Genomic DNA, 19838 nt, shown 5'->3' on the forward strand with positions numbered 1-19838 from the left:
TGCTTGCCACATATATGTGCCATGGTAAGAAAAGTGCTGCCGCTTGGTGGTATTCTTTCCAATGCAGTTTTTGTTATCGGGTGGGGGGAGGGGTGCTGCCTTAGGCTTTAAATGGATCGCACATTGTTACATTTACTTTAAAAAGAATAAGAGCAGATTATCGGAATTTAGCCACAACAGCTTCCTTGGTGAACTAAGGCTGAAAGTGAAGAAACCGCAGAAGTGAAATTAAAAGTGTTTGAAGCTCCCACCCACTATGATCCAGAACTATGCAGGAAAGCTAGCATCTCAAGAGGTCACTGAAGAATCACTTGTATTTGATGGCCTGATTAACTTCATAGAGGCCTGGAATTCTGTGCCCTACGAAAGGTCCTTCTTCAAATTTCCCACTCAGCAGCACTCTCCCCCAGTATTCTTATTATTAGTATTATTATTATTATTAGTATTATTATTATTATTATTATTATTATTATTATTATTATTATTATTATTATTATTATATTTAATGAGCATAGACCTAGCTTCAGGAAGAAACAAAGCACTTTACTGGTCAAAGACTGAAGTACATGGAGAGGGATGCAGATTTCAAGGGATCTATACGGGTGAGCTTTATACGCGGGAGGGCAGACTATTGGACAGCCAGAGATCTACGGTTTATAGTAATAATATCGAAAACATAATGCCGAAATACAAAAATGTCAAAAAAAATGTTGAAAATAAATATGTCGAAAACATATACATATAACAGAAAAAGACAATTATTCGGAGAAAAAAAATGTCGAAAAAAAAGTTGACCAGCAATGCTAACATACCAATGTAAAGTGTCAGCAATAGTTACATTTTTATGGGGGGGGTTTCCCCCAATCCTTCCTCAGCCGAACCCCCGCAGTCACCTCCCCCACCCCCAACACATAACCATTTGACTATCTGTAAATAAAATACATTATGACTAACGAAAACCCCCCAAAATGAAGAGTAGTAAGGGTTAAACAAATAGGTGAAACCCACGAGTAAAGAACCTTGCCTAAATACCAAGGAACAGATGACGGTTGTGAAAAACCGTCATTACCTGACAGAACCAAACATCAGAGCGGACTACAGTACATTCAATACAGCTACTTCAGGCAAAAACAGGTAATATTACCATAACAAATATGTAACTAGATATTGAATTTGAAAAATATATTACTATTAATGTGTGACAAAAATAGTGAAACTTTTTTTTCGTTATTTTAGATTGAAAATGACAGAAAAAGTGGAATATATAACTTCACAAAAGGGAGGAAAACAACTGGTTTACAACGGATACATTTACAGTAAGGAATCAGAAAAAAATGAACCACATATTTGAAGTGCCTTGAATATGGGAGAACAAAATGTGCAACACAGGGGTGATAAGTGAGGCTTCTAACATAAAAATAAAAGGAGAGCACAACCATCTTCCGGATAAAACAAATATAATAATTAAAAAAAAACTCTTCATGAGCTAAATAGAAAGGCAGTCGAAAGCCCAGGTCAAGCAAGTGGTTCTGTAATTGCGACAGTATGTGACAAGTTACCATTATACAAATCAGCACAAATGCCTGGTGAAAAACAGATGCAGCGAACAGTAAACCGAAAAAAACAACAGAAAGAAAATCTCCCACCAGTACCTATGATATACAGTGATATAACCATCCCAGATGTGTTTAAATTAACTGAAAAAGGAGAACATTTTCACCATGCTCCCATAGAAATGAAAGACGAAAAAATATTAATATTTTCAACGGCGACCAATTTCCAGCAACTTAGTCAAAGCGAAATGTGGCAAAGTGACGCAACATTCAAGGCATGCCCCCAACCATTTCAACAATGTTTTACAGTACATGGATCAATAAATAACAGACTCATATCACTAGTATATGTATTGATGCCCAAGAAAAGCGAAGAGACTTACAAAATCGTGTTTCACAAAATTAAGGACACCGTACCAGATTCAAAACCGACAAATATAATCATGGATTTTGAAATAGCACAAATTAAATCATTTTCTGCAATATATACAGATACAAACATACAAGGGTGTTTTTTTCATTTTACTCAAGCCATTTGGAAGAAACCGCAAAAACTGGGACTAAGCACAAAATACACGGAGGACAGTACATATCAACATACATAAAAACACTTTTTGGATTGGCATTTGTTAAGGAGGATCACGTTATACATTTTTACTAACATTTAATAGACAGTGACTATTTTAAAAATCATGAGGAGGAAAATTCGGACTTGTTAGATTACATGGAGAACACTTGGTTAGGACAATTAACAAGGAGTGGCACAAGACGAAGGCCCAAATATAGTGTAAAATTATGGAATTGCTACCCGGCCGCATTAGAGGGGAGACCGAGAACTAATAATGCATTGGAAGGATGGCATAGCCGAATTAATAAAAATTTCAAGACAAAAAAGCCATATTTATGGCATTTTTTTAAAAGAATTACAAAATGAACAATCCCATCAAGAATTTCATCTATCACAAAACATTTCACTTGCAAATGCAGAATTAAAAAGAATTAAAAAGGAAAAAATACAGAGACTACGCGCAGAAACTTGAGCAAATAGTACAAAAATGTAATCAAGATGACAAAGAAAACTAGCTGGATTCTATAGCATGTAATTTAAAGTGTTGAAAATACTCACGTTTTTGTAGAAGCCACGATCCGGCATGGCAAATACCAAGAGTAGCCGACCAAACAAATCCAAGCGTCCCAAAGTCCAGAAGGCAATCCATAGGAAAATAAAAAATAACATTCAAGCAAAATCCAAATCTGCGGTCAAAAACAGTTAAATCCAGAAAAGAAAAAAAGGTGAAAATCCAACAAGGCCCAAGAAAAAATCCACGATCCAACAAGAACGGTCCATAGATCCGAAAAAATCCATTGAGTCCACGAAATCCCGTAAAAAAAAAATCCAAATCCTAATAAAACAGCAACGAAGACACGGAGACCCGAACGCGACAGAAGTGCTTCCAAAATGGACTTTAAAAATGGCACCCACGCATACGTAGACCTACGCTACCTTACGTACAAATCAATAACAAATATCAACAAAATGCACATTCCCATTTGTAATACGATAACACCATCTAGCGCAGAAAACGTAAACTGATTGTTCAAAGTTAAAAAAAACCCTGCTACCTATTTAATATTTATTATTTATTTATTATTATTATAATATTTAAAATAAATAGTTATTTAAACTATATAGTTATTATAGAAACTATTTTAGCAATATACCTATTGTAATGTTAATATAATTATTATTATTAGACGTATGTTACAGTGTTACTGCTTAAAAAAGTCAAATATGCTTAATAAAATATGTATAAATACTTACCCTAGCATGTAAAATTATTCGAAAAAAATCTTTGTATTGTCGACATTTTTATTTTTCAATTAATATTTTCGACATTATGACTTTCGAAAATATTACATTCGAAAATATGACTGCACAGCGAGATCTACACGCAATCAGGGGAGGAAACCAAGGGTAAGGGCAAATCGACCAGTCTCAGGTAAGGTGGGGAGTGAGGGTGTGTGTTCCTCGGTAGTGGTGGTAAGGAGGCAGCAGCGTGTGTTATATCATGTCTGTCTTACTCTGAAGGAATGTTGTACATAGCATGTTGGGTGTATGAGTGAGAGAGAGTGATGCTCTGGAGTGTCCATGTTAGTGTTCTATGCTAGAGCTCTGTGTCTGTCAGCTAGGGCAGGTAGATCTGACCATCATGGGTGTGGGAAGCACGACCCTCAGTCTCCTCACCCATACCTGCCTGCTTGACTGCCCCCCCACCAATCCTGAACATGTCATCCTAATCTGGAATAAAGATTCTTACTACAAGCTGCTTCAGTGTCTTGCCTGCCTCCAGACCTCGTTATATTAGTGTGCCATCTGGTATGCTGCAAAATATTCTAATACCATTGAAACCTCCTGGTATCTTTTCCACCTTTCCAAACATGTTTATTTAAAACTAATATTGTCAGATGTAAGTGGACCTATGAGTGAATATAGTTTTGAGTGAACCCTTGAGTAGAGCTATTGTGAATGCAGTGCTTAGTGGACATGTGAGTTTGGGAATGAGTGGAGTTATAAGTAGGGATATGAGTTGAGAAGTCACAGGATGAATGGGTACATGTAAACTGGCATGATCTAAAATTACCTGAAAGCAGGCAATGTGCTTAAAATGTGAGAGTGTCTTTGTAAATATATTTGCAGAGTATTGCAAAATAAGGGTCTGACTTTGAAGAAATGGGCAGCCTTGATAGCTGGGGTCAAACATTGGTTCCATGTGATTTCATCGCCTGCTGTTTCATCGTGGGGTTTTTTACCGTGGATTTATTTTCGAAACAAATCATTGCATTTTTTATTTTTTTGGGGTGATTACCCCCCGTTAACCCCTGTCCCCTTTAATTATTTGTATATCCGCGTACACCCACACCCAATTTATATAATGTTTTAACCCCCCCCCAAAAATGCGATGATTTTTTTTAGAAAAAAAATCTGCAGCAAAAAACCCCACAAAAACATCCAGTGATGACATTACGTCGTCCCCAAACATTGGCAGGGCAGATTTGCCTTTCCATTATACGTTTGACTTCAGATCCCAGTGTAATCCCCCCACCCAGGTGTTGATAAGAGATTCATGAGGTTTGTGTTCTGTGTCCATTTCATCTCATGAGCTGCTAAGCCCTACAATATTCTGCAGTTTTCTGATACTGCACAGCAATGAAAGCAACCGAGCTGGTTTTGAGCAACAAGAACAGGGATAATGTTGGCCTTTGAATGCTCAGAGTGTCTCTTCCATGGTCTTCCATTTACTATCACACTAGGGGAAAGGACACCCGCAGTAGAGGATACTTAAGCATCAGGACAAATAACTGCTGTAGCAAGTTTTATAGGGTGCAGAGAAGCTTTACAATTTGTTAAGTTGTGTTATGTTAGGTTAATACGCTTTTATACATTCCCGAATCACCACTGTAATAGTACCAGAGTTGCTAGGATTGCCCCTTGAGCGGCATACTCTGCCTCAGCCAGTCCTCCAGACCTCAGTGTGCTGGAGCAAACAAATGAATGAGGAGAGGATGAGAAGGCGGGAAATAGATGTTACGAACACATGGATGGAGGGATGCAGAAAGAGGAAGTGTGTTTTAAGACAGCAGAAGCAAAAAGTAGTCGTAATACGCACAGGCTCTGCAGACAGACATGATAACACTCTCGTCAATTATTGAAAATCAATGATGCTGTTCGAGTCGCTTATCTCGTGAAGTGCTTTGCACACTGAAGTAAACTGGATGGAATGGGCGCGTATGGCTGGCTTACATACCCCGGGGCAGACATGGACGGGAGGCGAGAGTTGGCGTGCTGCAGCATACTGAGGCCTTCTGTGTGCTTTCCCCACCGGCTCCCTCACCCTGGCACAGTGTGGTGTGTTGCGGTGCAAATATATCTTTTTTTTTATTGTGTTTTGTTAAAAAAAGAAATAACATTTCATTAGAACCTTTACAGTTATTAGTCAACCAATACCATTAAACATTCACAGAAATGGGGATAATAAACCGAATACAAAGGATATATAAAAAAGAAAAAAATAACCATTTACATACATTAGCTTCAATAAAATAAGTCCATTCTCCCCATTTCTTAAAACCCAGCAAGTGGCAATTACTCCCCTCCCCTATATTCGCAAATTGCTTTCCAATCAGTGAAAGAATACATTTGTCCTTTCCCATTACCCAACACTGGTCAATGATGTTCACATGGTCTAGATTTCCTTAGTATGAGTCGCCATGACCTATTCCCCTCAAAACCCTGTCCAGAACACTTCTCATCGGAACTAATTTAACAAATTCAATTTTCCCAATATTTCAACAACTGTTGCGGTTAGCTGAATTTCTTGGCCAGCAATCATTCTTTCCCAAAGATGTTCCGAAATAAGACCATCCTACTTAAGTTTGAATCTTCTTAGTTTCGCTAACCTCAGGGACCAAGTCCCTTCACACTCCATTAGGAGTCTTGGATTGGGACATATTTTACATAATTTGATTGCAAGTTCTTCTTGATTTCTTATTGCCAAGACTTCCTCAGTGTGGACTAAGTTCAATCTCACCCACCAAAAGTTGGATCTTATTCTGGGGCCACGGTAGTCTTTTTTTTTTTTTTACTTTGTTTTTATTGACATCATACATATAAGGTAGGGTGCGTGGACAATCCCTGCCAGCAATACATTGAACAAGCATAGATGGCAGTTTACATTTTTTTTTTAAATCCAGCTCCCCTCCCCCTCCAACTTTTTGAACATACCAGGTCCAGAGGTTTTTAGGGTTATAGAAGCTGCAGAGAGAGCATTCGGAAATCAATATGTTATTAGACATTCAATTTGACATAATGGGCTCAGATCAGTTCACAGCGAGTAAGGGGCCCAAGCTGGGTCCCTGGGGGTAGTGGAGAGACGTGTGAAATGGGGGCATTGAGGGACGTACTTATGCAATCGTCATTAAGAAGCACTGCGGTGCATTCCTGTATAAAATCAGACATGGTGTCATTTGTTATTGCAGAGAGTTTTTCATAGGTGAAGATCGACCTAAGTTTACAAAGCCATTCTTCCTTGGATGGAGCTAGGACATTTTTCCATTTTTGAGCTAGTGCTAGCCTCCCAGCCCTCAACATGGCCCCAATGACCCTTGGGAATGCGGTCTGTTCTGTCTCCGGCATAGGAATACCCATGAGGATTTCCAGTGGTTGTAAGGTCGGGGAGTACCCGTCTATGCCCTTGATCCAGCTGAGCAGTTCTGACCAGTACACCTGGATGACCGGGCATCCCCACCACATGTGAAACCAAGTGCCCCGTTGTTGACATGACGTAGGGCAAAAGGGAGACACCTCTTTAAACATTTTGGACAGGGTGACTGGAGGGCTATGCCATGAATGGAGTATCTCAAAGCTATGTTCCATGGCAGCGGTGTACAGTGAACCCGTGAATATAGATTTAAAGATTGCCGACCATGTGTGGTTGTCCAGCGTCATGCCCAGCCTTTCTTCCCATATTCGTTTGAAGGGCTGCCTACCCTCCAGATTAGCCGTTATCAATGTGCCATAGAACTTAGACAGGGAGCCTTTCCGGGAGGTGCTTTTGGCTAGGACAGTTTCAAAAGGTGTGAGGGGGCGTTTGAGGTCGGCGGCCCACCGAGGGTGGGTCAGGATCCCTTTCAGGCGAACATTTTCAAAGACTGAGGGCGGTTGTCGCCCAATGCCTCAGTCAACTGATCATATTCTATGAAACCCTCCTCCCGAGAGAGTTGAGAGGCCCTCTCCAGGCCTGAGTCCGACCATGCCTGTGTGTCTCTAAAGCCCCTGGTGTCTAGATCGATGAGGGGACCCCACAGCGATGTTAAAGGAGAGGGCCAGGATGACAGCAGCTTGTTGTCCTTGTTCGGCTTCCAGACTGGCCAGAGGGCCGCTAAGGTTGGGTGCGTTCTGAGGTGGTGGGGCCTTAGGGGGGCCCATAGCAGGTCTCTGACTTTTTTTGGGTGGGTGTGGACATCCTTAATGAAAGTCCAGTATGTCCCCAGGTCATCCCTCATGTGCTCCAACATCACCCGGAGTTGAGCTGCTTTGTAGTAAAGTCTAAAGTCCGGGAGGCCAAATCCACCATGAGACTTGGGGAGAGTTAAGGTAGAAAATTTGACCCTTGTTCATTTGCCGGCCCAGATGAACTGAAGGACTCGGGACTGCAGTGTCTCAAAGAAGGCCTCCGGGATCACCACGGAGACGGCCGCAAAGAGGTAGAGTAAGCGGGGCAGGATATTCGTTTTAACCGTGACCATACGCCCAAACCAGGAGAGTGTGAGAGGTGCCCATCGTTTGAGATCACTACTAATCTTGGCCAGGATCCCTGGGAAGTTACATTGATAGAGTTGTGACAGATCCCTGGGAATGGTGGTGCCCAAATACCTGGTGGAAATCCGCTCTATTTTTACTCCCAGGATTTCAGAGTTACCCCCGATGTCATGGTCCCCAGAACCCATGGGCATAATGCTAGACTTGGACGTGTTCAACTTGAACCCCGAAAAGGTGCCATAGTATTTTATAAGTCCAAATAATTGGGGTAGAGAGTCCTGAATGTTAGTCAGGTATCCCAGGATATCGTCTGCAAACAGGGAGAGTTTAAAGTCACAATTGTCACATCTAATCCCTGTGATTTCCTGGTCAGCCCTGATCGCTATAGCCAGGGCTCCATTTCCAAGGCGTAGAGAAGGGGAGACAAGGGACAGCCCTGACGGGTGCCTCTAGACAGGGCCAGCGGGTCTGAGGTGCCACCATTGACCAAGACTCTTGCCGATGGGCCATTGTAAAGAGCTGAAACCCAACCACAGATGTTGTCTCCCAGACCCATTTTTCGGAGGACTCTACCCATATAAGGCCACTCGACGCGGTCGAAGGCCTTTTCCAAGTCTAGTGAGAGGAGATAGCCTTCCACACACTGCCTTGAAGCCTCATGCATGAGATCCAGGGTCTTCCGTATGTTATCAGATCCCTGGCGACCCGGGATAAAGCCCACTTGATCTCCGTGTACTAGGGAAGGGAGGAGTCTCGCCAGTCTGACTGCTAAAAGTTTGGCCAGTATCTTTACATCGGCGTTGAGGAGGGATAAAGGGTGGTATGATTGGCACTGAGAGGGGTCCTTCCCATGTTTGGGGAGCACTACTATCAAGGCGGACATCATCGTGGGCGGAAGGGAGCCCAGTTCCAGTGCCGAGTTGCACATTCTGGCCATGAACGGGGCCAACGTAGACCGGTAGGTCTTGTAAAACTTGACAGTGAACCCATCATCCCCCGGGGCTGTACCACTCTTCAAAGAGGATATGGTGTCTATTATTTCTTGTGTGGTTATGGGAAGTTCTAGTGTTTCTGCCTTGTCAGGAGAGAGGCCCGGGATCGGGAGGGAATCCAGGAAGCCATCTATTTCGGTCCTGTCCCCTGCATACTCAGAGCAATACAGCCATTCGTAATATTGTCTGAATTGCTCGGCTATCTTGCTGTCTCTCACTGTCGAGTCCCCTTCCGGGGTGCAAATGGAGTTCACCCTCCTACTATTGCTGAGCTCGCGGAGCCTCCAAGCTAGTATCTTATCTGCTTTTTCCCCCTTTTCCATGTATTTCTGTTTCAAGAAGGACAGCTTCCTTTCCGTTTGTCCCACTTGGAGGTCTGCCAGCCCAGAACGCAATCTTTGTAGCTCTTCCCATTGTCCGGGGAACATCTGCGTTTTCAGTTTCCCCCCCGGTTGGATAGCATCTATCTCTTCCCTCAGTAGCTTCTCCTCGTGGCCCCTCTCCCTCTTTTTTCTCGAACCTATCTCTATAAGGACGCCCCTAATGGTTGCCTTGAATGCCTCCCAGACACCCATTACACCAACCTCCCCATTGTCATTGGTAGAGAAGTAATCTTTTATGGCTTCTAAAAGGGTTTGGGATACTTCCTTATCGTGAAGGAGGAGGTTGTTGCACCTCCACAGGGATCTGCATGCGGGGCCTTGGGGAATGCCCAATTTTACTCTAACCAAATCGTGATCAGACCAAGGGAAAATCTCCACCCCTGAGTCCGTAACCTCACCCCGTAGCGTGGCGTCAACCAGAATGTAATCGATACGGGAGAATGTGTCATGAGGCTTTGAGTAGAAGGTAAAGTCAGGGTCTGGGCCTTGCTTAATGGGGTGCGTATCGCTCAAGCCCAATTCTCCATTGACTTCTTGGAAAACTTCTGCCCACTTTTGTGGTAACGCGAGTTTGGACATGGGTTTACTGACTTCCTATCCCTCTCGGGACAAAGAACCATGTTAAAATCCCCACCCACCAATAGGGTGCCCTCAGAGAATGCCACAATTTTCTCTTTCATCCCTTCCCAAAAGATATCCTGTGCCTCGTTTGGAGCATAAATACAAACCAAGGTGAACAGCTGGCCCCTCACCTCCCCCTTGACCATAATATATCGTCCTTCCAGGTCCGACTTCTGAGCTTTGGCTACGAAGTGGGTCTCGGGAGAAACCAGGAGGGCCTCTCCGCGTTTCTTGGCCCGGAAGGACGCCACATACACCTGATTGATGTTCTTGGCCTTTAGTTTAGGTTCCTTGCCTCAAACCCAGCAAATTTCTTGTACAAACTGAAAATGAAGGCAGAGCCTTGAAAATTCTCTCACTACCAGCGACCTCTTTGTAGGTGAGTTAAGCCCACAAACGTTTAAGGACCCCACTGTCAAGAATTGAAGTGATTCATCCATCAAAACGATGATAAAAGCTCATGGCTCCCTCCAAGGAGTGCAAAATTACAATGCTCCCGCAGAACTTCCGCAACCTGCTGGTGTCCAGAAACACTTCTATAAATGCAACGTAGACCTGAAAACCTGGTGTGATCCAACAAAATCCCCAATACACGAGCTCCAACCTTTCTCTCCCCCCTCCCAGTTCCCCTCTGAATGCCTGGTTGATTAGCGGCTTCATCCTGTCGCCAGTCCAGGCCACCATTGTCTCCCCCCTCTGGGTTCCCAAACTCTTCAAAAACAACAACTCGAGCCCCCCCAGCCCCTTGTCCTTATCCGTCCATAAACAGTTGCGTCGCCTCCCCACTCACAGAATTGGGTACACGCGTGATTGACGGGCTCCCGTGGGCTCTTCAAGTGTTGGGCAGCTCTGGGGATGCAGGCGCCACTCTTCTGAATTTCCTGTGGCCTCGGACCTTACGCCTTTCCTGTGGAGCCTTCATCTGCCCGGGGCCAGCTGGGGCTCTCTCGCGTTCTCGCTTGCCCACTTCCATATTTGGATCATCCAGGAACTCCCCAGACACCCTGCGAATATCGTCCTCCGTGACCAGGGCGTACTTGTAGCTGTCCAGCTCAAAGGAAAGTGAGAAAGGGTATCCCCACCTATATCGGACCCCTTTGGTCTGCAGCATTTTCGCCAGCGGGGAGCAGAGCCTTCGTCTCGCCAGGGTGAAGGCAGAGAGATCCTGATACACCGAGATCTGAGCCCCCTCCCAGTCCACCGGGCCTTTCTTGCGGGCCAGTTCAAGAATTTTGCTTTTCTCCGCAAAGTAGTGGAATTGTACTAGAATGGACCTGGGGCCTCTGTTGGCTGCACCTGCTCTATGGGCTCTATCAATAGACGGTTCCTTCGTGTTGGTCCCTTCAAAGAGTGATCGCACCACCGCATTAACAGCTTTAATAATGTCTGCTTGAGTTTCGCCCTCACGCTCCGGGAAGCCTAAAAAGCGCAGGTTACAGCGACGTTCCCTGTTCTCCAGGTCGTCAAGCTTTAGGGAACATTTCTCTTCCCTCCTCTCGAGTTCCGCCAGGCGCATGTCAAATTGCGTCTCAAAGATGTCGTTCGAGGCAGTATTGTTTTCTAGCGCTTGAACCCTGTCATCTATATTGTCCACTTTTTTGTCCAAAGTGTCCAGATGTAGCGTTATATCCGCCCTGAAGCCTCTGATCTCCTCGAGGAGGGCGGCCATACCCTTGGTGACCGTGCTAGTGTCTGTTAGTTCCTGATGTGTCGAGGCTGCCATCTCAGGGCGAGTCGGGAGCCAGCGGCCAAATGTCGGAATTTCCGCAGTGATTCTTTCCAGTTCATAGGCCTCCCCCAAGTCCAATGGGCACCGCCGCCGGGCCACGATACGCCTCTGAGGAGGTCCTGCCTGCTCACCGCCTCTCCAGGCCCCGCGCTCACTGTTGGGCAGGGGGGTTATTTAGGCCTATTCTCCGGTTCTAGGTCAATGGCCGGCCCTCTTTGCCCCCGAATAATGCAGCACTTTAGGGCAGCCTCTCACCTCGTGGGGGCTCTGATGCCCCCTCGGCACATCTCACGATCCACCGCCAGGTCAAGAGAGGGCCCGAAGCGGAGGGGGATGGGTGGGCTGCTCGCTCTTCCAAGTCGCCGGCGGGGGGTTCCGCTCTCGCCGGACTCCGGTGAGGTCTGGCCCCCCGGTAGGGGGTCGGGGAAGTCGAGGGGGCAAATCAGCTCTCCAATGGGCCCTCCTCGGCCGAGTCCACTGAGTGCTGGGGCCCTGGGCCACAGCGCAGGACTCCGCGCCGGATGCGCTGCTCCGGGGTGCGGCCCCAATGGCGGGAAGTGTCGCGTTGCCCTGCCTGGGCTCTGTGGGACACGGGAGACCGCTGCCGTCAAGTTTGGAGGAGGGCTGCTCTCCCCACGCTGTCCGATGAAGTTGCAGGCCTCACCTTATCCGCGGCTCTCAGTTGTTTTCGTGCGGAGCCGCGGCGCCGGGGGTGTCAGGGCACTCCCTCCCTCCAATCTTCGCAGGCTCACTGCGCAGTGAAGGCGCCACGTCGGGAGACCAGGGTTGGGGTATTCAGGTGCCCCACGTTGTTAGAAGGCTGCAGTGGGGGTCGGCACTTCACTCCAGGGGGTTCTGGGGGGGTTAAAGTCCCAAAAACGGCACCCTTCGGAGGAGACGAGAGGAGATGCGTCAGTGCATCTCTGCACCCCCTGGTGGTTCCCCGGGCCAGGGTATTTTACTAGGTAACGTGGAAGGTGGCCTACATTGTTTTCTGCAGTCAAAAACACATTGCATGGCTTAGAGCTTCTCACCAAAGAAATGGTTTTGATCCAGTCTAACTGCTCCAGATCACGTTTAACCTTAAGAGGGTTAGTAATTAGAGTTTCAAGATCTACATCTACTCTGCCGAGTATGTTATTTGCTTTTGAATCCAACCCTCTCAAGATCCTAGACTTTGAGCCTTTCACATGGCCTCTGACATTTTCATACAGGGAACCTAGCTTAGGAGACATTATCTCTCTTTATAATGTGATTAGCTTCCATTCTGCTCGGCACTCTAAAGAGATAAGGCCCCGTTCAAACCACAAGTTCCAACCTGGTGTACTCATCAGAAGATTAAGGGAAACCTTCCAAATTCTGCCTTCTATTCTGGCCCAATTTGTACTCCAGAGTGAGGGTTTGGCTTCTAACCCACACAAAATGACCTGTATTATTTTGGGTACATAGTATTTAATCAATGGCAAGATGGAAAATGTACAGTATTTAGCTTTAATTTCATGTGGGGGATCAGTTCATATGCTCTGGTGAAGATGTCTTGCTCCTGGTTTCTCGGGCTGGCATAGATCTTATAGCCAAGATAGGTTAGCTCTTCTACTCGTGGTATCGTCTTCCCATTCAATGACCAGTTTTCTAAGCTAATTTTCTTTCTTGGATGTTTAAACACAAGAATCTTAGTTTTTAGTGGGTTTATTACTAGCCCATTTATCTCTACATAGCTGCCCAGTTTGGTCAGTAATCTTTGGAGACCTATAGCTGTTCTGTGCAATAGGACTATGTCGTCCACATAAGCCAGCCAAAAGATCTTGCACCCATTAAGGATTGGACTGGCCAGTGCGGACGGTGCTAGGTCTTGCCCCATATTGGACAGAAAAAGTTTGAAAAATAGAGGAGCTCCCAAGCACCCCTGACTTACTTATCTCCCTGCCTTCACTTAATTTGACAGATGTCCCTTGTCATCCAACCTTACCCTTACTGTTGTATTCCTATGCAACTCTATTAACATAGCCAGTAGAGATTCTGGGACTCCCTTCAATTTGAGTTTCGCCCACAGCAAGCCTCTGCTGATCTGATCAAATGCTTCCTAGAGGTCTATGAACGCCCAATACAAGGGTAATTCTCCTTTCTCGGCAGAGGCCTCACTCACTAGGTTCAAAATTAGCCCATTTAGCGATGTGGAATGGCCCTTTCTAAACCCTGTTTGAAAGCACGACAGGGCTCCCACCCTATCCACCCAGTTTGTGAGCTCCTTAACTATCAGCCTCATGAAAATCTTACTTTTGATATCCAAAAGCGCGATTGCCCAGTAACTAGCGGGGTCAGACCTGCCCCCCCCCTTAAAGTGGAATGATCAGCGCTGTTTTCAAAGAGGGAGGGAAGTGTTTTGTAAGCAAGATCTCCCCAAATAAATTCCTCAAAAATCCAGCCCAGAACTCTGGTTAGTTTTTAAGAACTTGAGACGTCAACCCGCCAGGACCGGTGGCATTGGATAACGATGAGCTCCTGATTATCTCCATGATTTCCTCCTCTTCCAGGGCCAGAGACAATTTGGTCTCCAGCTGCATTGGCTCCCCTTCCTCTCTTGGTTTCTGAAAGATGGCCGACAAATGGTTAACCCATTTGTTTTCTGTAACCAGGTTACACAGGGAGCTATTTGATTGCTGATCCAACTGCCCCATTACTGACCAAAACCCTTGCGTATTGGTTTCAGCCACAAGCTTCAACATTTGTTCACCATCTTTTTGTAATCTCGTCATTCTATGATTTTTTTGATCAATACCTGTACTTAATCCTCATACCATTTGCTTCCTTTATGAGACTATCTGGTGCCATATTCTGTTTTTTAAGGCCCCAAAGTTTGCTTCTCATTTCCCTTTTTCTGATCACAGTTTCCTCGTCAAATTCATGCAAATGGTGATGCTTGGCTCCTAATGATGGCAATTTGGGAGGCTGGATTGACCAGATAAAACGGATGTATTTGTCTGGATGACAATGATCTATCAGGGAAGGGTTTGGATTCATCTTCAATGTTCTTATTAATTGTTCCCCTCCTCAACCATATTTGGCTAATCTAACGCTATTCCCCCTGCCCTTCTGTTCTTGCTTATGCAGCCACTGCTGATGGCTCTGAATATCTGGGAAGGATAACTCCAGCCTGGCATGGTCTCTGCCCCCCTCATGATTTACTGTCAATTTAGATGTTCTTGAGAAAAGGCTCGCACTGACGAAAATATGATCTAGTATAGATGTTAACTCTCCTCATCTCCAGGTCGTGGTGGCGCCTTTTTCCCACTCCGAGATCCCATTTAACATGTCGAGATCCCTTGAGCTCCTGAATGCTAACCATTTCTGCCCTCTTCTAGAGAAATTTTTACTCCTTAAACTCTTCTTCTCATTTAGGCACTCTGCACATATAGAGTTGAAATCCCCTGCCACAATAATATTAGCTTTGCCCAAGTCTGACTTCACTGTAGACAAAACACCCGCTAACGCATCCAAAAATGTGTCGAGTGTGAAAGAGGCTGGGTTCCAATAAACATCTACCACCACCACCCACGTATTTTGGATGTCAAAATTAAGTTTGATTTCACTGGCCAAGATGCCAATTGTGTCCTTAAAGACCACCTTAGCATACCTCATTGAGCTGTTTTTAAGTGCTATCAAAAGTTTGCCAGCTGGTCTACCCAGCGGTTTTTGGCTTGCGGGTAGGCAATGAATGGTAAAGCCTTCTATTTCTATTGCATTCACCATCCATGTTTCCTGAAATATCAAAATGTCCATCTTACCCCAAAGCTGATATTTAACTTTTTTGGCTCTCAAAGTGATTGAACCCCGTGTATTCCAACTGAATACATGCAGGGCAGACTGACTAAAGTTGTCTTGACCCAAGACCTATACTCGTCAGAACTTGGGCCAGGATTTCAGGGAGGGCAGCCAATACATTTTCCTCCTTCTTATTGTCTACCATGTCTCTACTGCCCACTTTTCTTTGAACCCAGAGCTTCTTTCTTGGTTCTGAGCGTTTGTCTGTACAGGCCCTTGCCCTTTAGTAGTCTCATTCAAATTAAGCTCTTAACCGCTCTCAGGCCTTTTTCATCTAACACCCTAGCAGCTTTTATAATTGCATCACAGTTCCTAGTGGAACTAAACCCCAATTCAACCATATAGCTGTTTTTACAGTCGGGACATTTTACGTATTCTGTATCCCCCAAGGCAAATAGATAAAAGCGCTTTACTTTCTTAAAGTCCCCTAAGATGGTGTTTCTGCTTAGTGATTTATGATTGTTCTTTCACGTAGATTTTAACCACAATCTAGGGACTTCAAAACCAGTTTGGTCGTCCTCTTGTAGGGAGGGGCCTGTGTGCCAATTTCCTGTCCCATTGAGGAGTGGACCCATTTTCATGTTGAACAATCTCTTCCGATTTTCCTGTGCCATTGCATATCCCCTGGATTGTCAGGGACTTCCCTCCAACCTTGTTGGATACAGCCTCATTGAAGTTGGTTGATTCACTTACAATAGTTGGACCCACTGCTTTCTTCGGGGCTGAAAGGAAGATTGGCGCTATTTTTAATTTTGCTCCTCTCACATCCGTGCCTGCGCTCTTGACCACCGAACTTGTCTTAGATGTCATGATTTGTGTGAAGATGGGAGCCAGTTTCAATTTTGGGATTGTAAGATCCCCGTCTTTTTGACTCCGTGCATTTTGGCCTGAGCTGGGAAGGTGCTCTGTCTGCATCCCCACACGTACGCTCAAGATCACAGGGTCACTTTCCACTGTTCTCTGTTGTAATGTTGTTGCATTTAACGGAGCTCTATTTGGTGTCACCAGAGTATTTGTCAGAGACCCCGGCTCGTTTGTTAGCTTAGTAGTTCCTTTTTTATGGATAGCTTCTTTTGCCATATCAGGTTCAACAGCGATGTTTGCTGTGTTGATGTTGTTCACAAAGTTAAGGATTCCTGCATTTTTGATTTTTTGCGTTTTTTGATTTTTAGTTTTTTTTTCCTTTCTCTTTTTAGTGTTTTTCTGGGTGCTCTTTTGTCCTTTTTTGTCACCTTCCTTTCTTTTCATTCTCCTCCTCCTCTTGGCATTTTGGTTACTCGCAACAATCCTATCTGGATCAGCAGCGGCCTCCGTATCACCAATAACTTCCTGGCCTTTGCCACTTACACTCCTTCCCCCAGCTTCCTGTACTTGGGCCTCCACCACCTGAGCCAAACTCATAAATTCCTCCAAGGTTGATTCCGACAGCAGAGTGTCATTGTAAATATTGGAGATCCCTGCGGATTCACTCAGTTCTGGCTCCCGTAGACCAGGCTGCTGGAACTTGGTCTGGAGTAGGTCTCGGATTTGGGCTTGTGACGTGGCATCCTCCTTTCTATTTTCCAGGAAATGTCTCTGTATAGAGGCGATGTCTAACCCCTGCTTGGCCACTTCGAATCGAATGTCATTTAGCATGGGGGCGATGGAAGAGATGGTTGTATTCTTTAACCCCTCCGGCGAGGAATCACATTTGGCTACTTCATCCATTAGTTCAAGGAGGATTCCGGCTTGGCTTTGAACCTCTCCGTTTAGCAGTTCAAACACTGACACCAGGGAATTGAGCACAAAGCTTAACGCCTTTAGGGTTGAGTTGTCCGCCTGGTGGTTTAGCTGATTCTCCTTCTCTCCTTCGGGAGCGGGATTCTCCGATACCAATCCCCTGTTATCCTCTAGGAGATGGGTATGATTCTCCAGCTCCTCTTCCTCATTTTCTGGGCCTGTTAGATCTCCATGCTTTGGGACTTCAGTTTGACTTAAACTGGCTGTCCTCTCACTTACATCCTCTACTCTCAAAATTGGCGGGCCCAGGCTCCCTTCTCTTAAGTCAACCACGTCATTTGAGCTTTTGTGTCTCTTCTTACAAAAATATTCTTTGATCTTCCTTTGAATAGTTTTTATTGTAACTGTGTATTCCAAACCTGGCCTCCACTGATTTACAATGGCTGTTTGTCCAGTTTGGATTTCTTTTATTTCAGTCTCTTTCATCGGGGTTTCATGCACCAATGCTACTGTAACTACTGGTTGTTTAATTTGCGTCATTCTTTGATCTCCACTGTGTGGGGATTCCAAAGTCATTGAACTCACCGTTGGGGCAATATATGAGCCATTCCAATCTGCACCATTTGTGGAGTCGAGGACTACTGTATTCCTCAGCTTCATTTTGTTAATAATTAACGGATAAGATTTTGAGGGCTAGAAAAAAGGCTATCCGGCCTTCGTAAGGGGCTCCTCACTCCATTTTTCACCCCACTCCAGTGACACTGGCCAGTTAGTATAGCAACAATCCCTGATTTTTTTGCTGACAGAACGGGATCAAAGGTTAACCCCAACAGTCTCCCGCTCTCCGGCTGGTTTCACCCCCTTCATTTGAGATACCCCAAGGTCTTACTTGCGTGTAATTCGGTGCTCACCTGTTGGTTTTTGCACCGCCCAGCTCCAACTTCTCCTGGTTCCTTGTATGATGTACTCTTTGAACCAATGCCCGTGGCTTCCAGCTGCTACAGATGCAGCTTATTATGATATCCAAAGTTCCACTTTTCCCTCCACCTCACGCCTACCTCTACAGCAGGCCAGTGGACGGGACCGAGGGCTGACAAACTCTGCCTTAAAATCCGTTATTGCAGAGCACAGCCCTCGAGCCCCCAGAGCCAAACAGCAGGTAAACAGCTAGACAATAAATACGCACCGCCCTTTTCACTGCAGCGGGCTTCACGTCGCAAGGGCTAGGTACATTAGTTTTAACTTCCTGCCGGCTCCTGGGGGTGTGGCTTCACTTTCCAATTACCTTAAAGGGGAAGGCTACAGTGAAAAGATGTATGCAGCTTCTCTCCAGGATTCACAAAATAATGTTGTTCAGTCCAATCTCAGTCAATCACAGTCCAGAGCCACAGAAGGTAAACAGCTAGACAATAAATATGCACCGCCCTTTTCACCGCAGTGGTGCAAATATATCGTAAATGGTGCGTCCTAGGGCCTTGACATGTGGTTCCTGATGCCATGATGATTAAAATGAGTATTGTCTGGTCCTTACATGACCACATTGATGTTTTGCTGATTTCAGGCAACCGTCTCATGTGTGAAGGGGCTGAAATCGGGGGGGGGGGGGTGGTAAGGGGTGGAGTGTCCAAATGTCATGTAGCCAGTAATGTCCGCAGGTTCCTAACAGGTAATTATGTAAAATGTGCTGCAGATTGGTGGAACCGTGTGAGATTGTATAAGGAACAAACTAATAGATGTTCTGCTACATATATAAAGAGACATTGCAATATAAAACATCAGAATGTCTTTTGTGGTTATGGATGTTATCTGTCAATTTCCTTTAGTGTACCATAAAATGCCCGTGTGTTATCATCGATTCCATTCTTCAAGAAGACGAGGAACGAACTGCAGTACAGCTACAATCCCTGCGTTCTCCACTTAATGGTTAAAAGTCACAAATGGAGTAATGTACCATGAATGGCAAGATGTTTGGAAAGAGTGCACTTTATGTGGGCCCTCAAACAATGAAGCTGTGGAGTACCATGCAGTAGAATGTGTTTGTTGTGTCTTTGGGCGATAGCCCATATTAGAGGCAATAAAGTGAATGTGCTCGGTTAGAAGAGGCTTGTGGACGAAGAGAGAATTTAATCCTGCACACAGCAAACTGTGTTTATTTTTATGGATGTACTCTGTGCCTAAAAAACGTGTGCCTGCGGTGTCTAAACTGGTGGGCCTTCTGGCTCATGGGGTTCGCATAACTGTATCACTGATGTCAATATATGTATCAACTTGTTCCCTCCCCCTTGAACACTTTGAAACACTTCCTTTGTGTATAGACGCTTTACAAATAAACAATACCATAATCACACAACTATCAACTTTGAACCATCCAGCCTAGCTGCTAAAATGAGCGCTGACTGACATCTACAGCTTTGACCCACACCTAGCCCACATATCCTTGACCCATCGCTGTTGTCAGAGTCCGACTTAGTGTCGATTGCGGCACAGTGCTGAGGATGAAATCATGGCTCATCACCTTCATCCAGGTCCAGCCTTTAATGTCCTAAAATACCAATGGCAGTCGCTAGGATACATTACAAACGTACTCCTACCATATCCATAGGCACCTAAAATGGAATATATGTCCCATTGCTACATAAGGTTCTCCTCAGACTTATTGTGGCATCAGCAGGACCCTGAGGTTGTGGGTGAGTTATATCT

This window comes from Ambystoma mexicanum, chromosome 10 (assembly GCF_040938575.1).
Source record: "Ambystoma mexicanum isolate Mex_15411 chromosome 10, UKY_AmexF1_1, whole genome shotgun sequence".
Classification (NCBI taxonomy): Eukaryota; Metazoa; Chordata; class Amphibia; order Caudata; family Ambystomatidae; genus Ambystoma; species Ambystoma mexicanum.